This window comes from Nylanderia fulva, unplaced genomic scaffold (genome assembly GCF_048542155.1).
Source record: "Nylanderia fulva isolate GAGA-0341 unplaced genomic scaffold, ASM4854215v1 Scaffold818, whole genome shotgun sequence".
Lineage (NCBI taxonomy): Eukaryota > Metazoa > Arthropoda > Insecta > Hymenoptera > Formicidae > Nylanderia > Nylanderia fulva.
The window spans coordinates 1-6575 of NW_028190937.1; positions in this window are offsets into that span (position 1 = coordinate 1).

A 6575-nucleotide genomic window follows, 5' to 3' on the forward strand; every position below is an offset into this window, starting at 1 on the left:
TTGATTTGAAAGTAAATTTTCTTTAATTTCGAGCCAATTTGGATTACAAGTCATTGTAATAAAAACATCTGGTTTACATATTACGAACAATATCCATCCGCATCTTGATAATTTTGCATCATATTTCGAGGTGAACCAATAAATGTTGATGGGAAGTATCATTATTCGTCCAACACGAGCATTAGCATCAGTCGCTTTTTTTTCTAAATAATCGATTAGTCCCTGATGATTTTCCACTCTCATGTTTTGATTTTCTTTACACCAGTTAATTCTGTCTTTTTCTATTTTTACATAATTGTCAACAAGCCATTGTTGAAATAACGTTTACCCCATTAAAAAAAATATTAGTATTGTCACGAATAGCTATTCGATATTGAATGTACATAGATCTAGTTACACGTTTTCCATTAATTTGTTTAATATTATCGTGCCAACCTGGCGTACCATGTGGATAATACATTGGATAAATCCAAGGTTCAACGTTTGGATCCATTGTACTAACGTATTTTAAAGTTTTATCACGTTTGTTTCTAATTGTAACATAACAATCAGGAATATCTCCATCTGCAGTAGTTGAAAAAATTGCAGCAACTTCGTTAGTTCTTTGAATATTATATCTTCCGCGATCAATACCTGTTTTCTTATTTAAGAATGCCATTTTTAAATTAGGCACATTTAAACCTGAATTTTCTTGATTACAAACTTCTTCATGCATCATTTGATATGACTGAGCAAACATATTATTGCTGCGAATAATACCATCTAATGTATGTAATAACTCTTCATCAAGATTTGTATTTACATTTAAACGACATTCTGTAGCTTCGTTAGCGTCAAGAATGAAAAGCTGTCCATAACTTGATTGTTCTTGTGCAGCAGGATATACTGCAGTATTAATTTGATAATAAATTTGACCTTGAATTTTGAAGCAATAAGGACTTCGTCTTTGTACATTAAAATTAACCAAGTTAGCATTAAAAGAGGCAAAAGAAAATGCACTATTATAACTTCGCAGATTTTTGAAAAACTCTTTAGATTTTTTATGATTTCCAAAAAATAACTGTTGTAGTTCATCAGGAAATGGTGATAGAGATTCCAATATAACTTTTCCATGACTACAACAATCATTGAATGAATTACATTTATTATAAACTTTTTCAGCGTGAAATGTTTTGCTTTACAATATTTGCACTCTACTTCCATTTTTCCTATGTAATGTTGATTTATATTATGATAATTTATGTTTTGAAATCCTTTATAATTGGCTCGATAATTTTGCATTTTTCTTTTATCTGTGATATTTTGTAATTGTATATTATCAATTTCGGAAAAATTATCATTTATATTTACTGAAATTAATTGACTTGAATCTGTAGTATTTTCAACACTTGTAAGTGTACTTTGTTCATGGTTGAACAGTTTTTTTAATTATATTAACATTATCGTTATCAAGTTTTGAATTTGAAGTTATCAAAGAACTATTGCTCGATAACTTTGATATGCAGTTGTTAATTGTAGTAACAGAATTGCTCAAAGTCGACGTTGTAATAACACATTTTATTACTGATGAAGCAAGATAAATATTGTTTGTGACCAAAGGATTTTGCGATTTAGACACTGCAACTGATGAACTATTATTTAATAAATTTCTTGATTCACAAACTTTAGATGACTCAGCTATATTGTTTGTTGCATTTTCTTTTTTTCTCTCGCGGTATTTTTGTTGATTTAAAGCCTTTCGTTCTCTCTTTAATCGCTGAAATTCTTCTTCTTCCTCTCGAGTACGAATAGCTTTACGTTTACCCATTTTTAAATTATTTTAATTAAATCTTTTTTGTTAAATGTTTACACAGATCAATAAAATTTAAATATTATAAAATGTAACGAATATAAATGTATATACAAACAAAATATTTGTTTATATAAATTTTAAATTAATTTTTAGTTAATAAATTAAATAACAGACTATTATATAATTTTATTAAATTTTATTTAAATGAAAATAGCACACTGATGATTTAAAATTAAATAAAATATTACATAAAATAACTGTTTTTATTTTACACAGTTGTTAAATTATAAATTTCAATATTGCACTTACATTAAATATCAATTTAATAATAAATAACTATAACACGATAATATTAATTTAACATTCAAATAAAAATTTAATTTAATTTTATATAGCGAATATAATTGTTATGTAACAAGTATATGTATAGTGTTCTTGATAATAAAATATTTAAATGTAAATCAAACATTCATTAATTTCTTACAAATTTCAAATATCAACAATTAAAATATCAAATAATACTTGTAGTGTTACAACTATAATGTCAAATATTTATGTCAAATTTTTATCTAAATTTTCACAATTATGTCCAATTGTCAAATTACAAAAGCTGGATTGGAGCTTTGTTTTAGCCAAAAAATATAAGTGGCTACCAAACCTGAAACAAAATATTTTTATTAGCTTATTTATTATTTACATATATTAGCTTATTTATTATTTATATATATAAGCTTATTTATTATTTATATATATTTGTCTTATTATGTGAAATATTTATTATTAATTCAAATAAAAAATAAAATAATACCTGAATATGCTATATTTTGCTCATATATATTTAGTTGGATCATATATATTCAACGATAAAAATCAAATATCAATCCACTGTAAAAAAAAATTAAAATTATATTAACACATAAAACTATTTAAAATTATTATTTTATCTTTAAAACAAATAAATTTTTATATTATCTATATGTATATGACAATGTATTTAATAGGTATATATTATATATTATCAATTGATATTATTTTGTATTTTCAGCAAATATTTTGGCAGTGATATCATTTCTTTTCAAGAATATAGTAACAAATATATTATATAAAAAATATATGAAATGGTAATACACATTTGATCTTAAGTGTAGTCATAAAGAAAATCTCAAAGTCAACTTTAAAATTTTTAATGAAAACCCACATTTTTATTTGATATTTTTCTATACCTTATCTCGAGAGCTTTTCAAAATATTACAAAAAAATATTTTTTTATTAAATACTTTTTTTAGTTATAATATTTTAAACAGTATTTTGACATAAATTACAAAATATCTCGTGAAATGTTTAATTTTGTGTAATTTTAACATTTTATATTTACATAATATTATATACATTGTATACTTAATATTTTATGCACATGAGACAAATCAATTAATGTAAATAAAATATAGTTTTTTCTTTAAGACAACTATATATATATAATTTTACCGATCCCATCCTTTTTATACTATATCTTGTATAAATTTTATACAAACTAATTAATATAAATTTTACATAAATTTTTTAAAAACTACATACAATATTAAATTTATATAAAATTTATATACATTGTTCAATACTGGTTTTGTATATATCAAGAGACACGGTAGTGTCTCGCGACCAGTTAAGGGCGTAGCGGAGACACCGTGTATCTTAACGCGAGTCGGACATTTGAGTCTTTATAATATTTCGAATCCTCAATAATGGCTGAAGCAATCGAGTTTATACTAGACTTAATCGATAGATTGAGTTCGAATTATATAATAAAAGTGTCTTTATTTCTGCTCTACGTGATTTGTAAGCAGAGATATATAAATGCAAAGTCGAAATATGAAAAATTTCTATTAAGAAACGTCCCCGTCATCATTATATCATCATTATCATCATTGTCATCATCATTATCATCATCGACCACGCATTCATAGTAGTATCGTGCTACACGTATTCACACGTATACAACACATGCGCACACATATATCACACGTACACAACACATGCAAGATGCATGTAGTGGTAATTTTGTCCATCTCGCACGTTTTACAACAGATGGCGATAGTGGCGCTCCGCCATATCGGCAGCGTGCGGGGTTATGTTGGCTAACTCTCTCTCTCTCTCTCTCTCTCTCTCTCTCTCTCTCTCTCTCTCTCTTTCTCACACACACACGCACACACACACACACTCTCTCATTCTCACTCACTCACTCACTGTTCGTCTTATTTAGTACATTCATGATTAAACATCTATATGCATTAATGTGAAATTTACTTACAATTAGTTTACTTGAAATATTCAATCTCTAAAGTGTTTATCTTATAAGATAGACAAAAAAATCTGAGTAAATAATAAGAAAAAAAAACAAGGATTATTATTGTCATAATTTTTTATCAATTAAGTACTCTCAACTATCCAATAATTAAATAAATACGTACAAATGTGCGCGCGTGTACACACATACGCATATTTATATTAAAGAGATTGAAGGAGAGGAAGGAGAAGATAAAAATTTAAATATTCACATATATTTTCAAATATTATATATGAATTTATAGTTTACATATCTAATTAATAATGAATTTCTAATTATATTAAACATATCAAAATAAAGACATACATGTATTTATCAAATGAATAAAATTATTGAATACAGACTTAAAAAATTTATTAAACATAGACTTAAAAAATTAATTAATTAAACATATTCCAAATTTAGAAAAAATAAACTTTATTTATATATGCAACAGCTTTTTAAACTAAATTTTTAAATTCTATTTTATATTAGACAATTATCTCAATCAACATCTACGTCCACATTAGCTGCACTGCAGACTACCTCTACAGCCACATTATCTGCTCCGCGGATATAGCGTTATGCCAATACGATACATTACATGTACTTACTTACTTGCCTTTACTGTACCAACTCTTGTTCTTTCCACGTAATCATGTTTTTACAGTTATCGTTTGCTGTATATCTTCCAGCAAACTTTATTTCGTGTGAAGTGTATTTAATTAATTAAATCTCTGCGAAAGATTGAGAAGATGAAGGGATAATTCAAACTATGAAGACATGGTTACATGGAAAAGACAAGAGTTGATACAATAATAAAGACATACATGTATTTGTATCCTGCTGGCATAAGGTTATAGAAGTTGATTGAGATTGAAAAATAATAATGAAAATAATAAAAAAAATAAAGACACATGTATTTGTATCGTGCTGGCATAAAGTTATAAAAGTTGATTGAGATTGAAAAATAATAATAAAAATAATTAAAAAAAGGAAATATTCAATCATCATTTAAAAGCATATTTGAAATCTGTAGAATAAACAGTTTTTGCAAAAAATGTGGAGCATTTGAGCTCTAGTAAGTCTAAAAATAAATGTAAACATCAATTAATAATAACTGATGTTATATATATATTATATATATAAACCAATTTGTTGCAATATTCACTATAAAAGGTTGTAAGGGTAAGATGGCTAAAAGTGAATAATTTAAAAGATAGTTAACATAATTTTACATAAACTGAAATATTTCATAAAATAAAATATTTGTAATATTTCGAAGTTTATGTAAGATTATGTAAAAATTATACCTTTACAACTTTTTATAGTAAATATTGCGAGTTAAATCGATTTATATGAGAAAAATTAAGGTAATTCTATTTTGAAAATATAAGTGACCTTTAAATAACCTTGAAAATCGCCGTTTAGGAAAAAGTCTGTGTCAACTTTTTCTTTTTCGAAATCCTGCAACTTTTATCTAAATTTAATAGAAAATGTATAAAAAATGCTCGACATTAGTACACACACACACACACACATATACACACACACACACATATGGGTAAATTTATATAAATAGGGTGCTTTAGGAGGAATGATCAGGATTCTAGGATATGATTGTACACATCATTTTAAGCAAAGAAGTTTAGATAAACATGTTTAATAATTGTTCTATTCCGGTCATAAAAATATACAAAAATGAATGATATAATCTCTAAAAACTCACCTTTAAAAAAAGGTAAAAAAAGGCGACCAGTTAAGGGCACGCCATTAACAAAAATTATCCATTGCAAACCCATGTAGAATCCTATCCTATTGCAAACCCATGTAGAATCCTATGAAAAATTAATCATTGCAAACCCATGTAGAATCCTAGGCAAAATTAACCATTGCAAACCCATGTAGAATCGTACCCATTGCAAACCTATGTAGAATCCTATGAAAAATTAACCATTGCAAACTCATGTAGAATCCTATGAAAAATTAACCATTGCAAACCCATGTAGAATTGTATTAAAAATTATCCATTGCAAACTTATGTAGAATCCTACATTGCAAACCCATGTACAATAGAATCGTATGAAAAATTATCGATTATAAACCCATGTACAATCGTAACAAAAGTAATGAAATAAAAAAAAATTGCGCCAAGTGAAAGTAGAAACTTGTACCAGTGGAAAATTAAAGTTGCAGACATATATAGAGTCGTATAATGAATCAGTAAAAATTTAAATTTGCAAATGTAGAATCGTACCATAAAAAAACTTATCTTTTAAAAAAAAAGATAAACAAGATGCCAAGTCCATGCGCCATGTGAAAAAGAAATAAAAAAATTTTAGTTAAAAAGCTGGGAGCGCTGCTAAATAATATTCTAACAATATTAAAATTAAATTGTTACTTTTAAACTCATTACAGTTAAAATATGTTTTGTGTTTAAATTAATTAATGTTACTTTAAGGT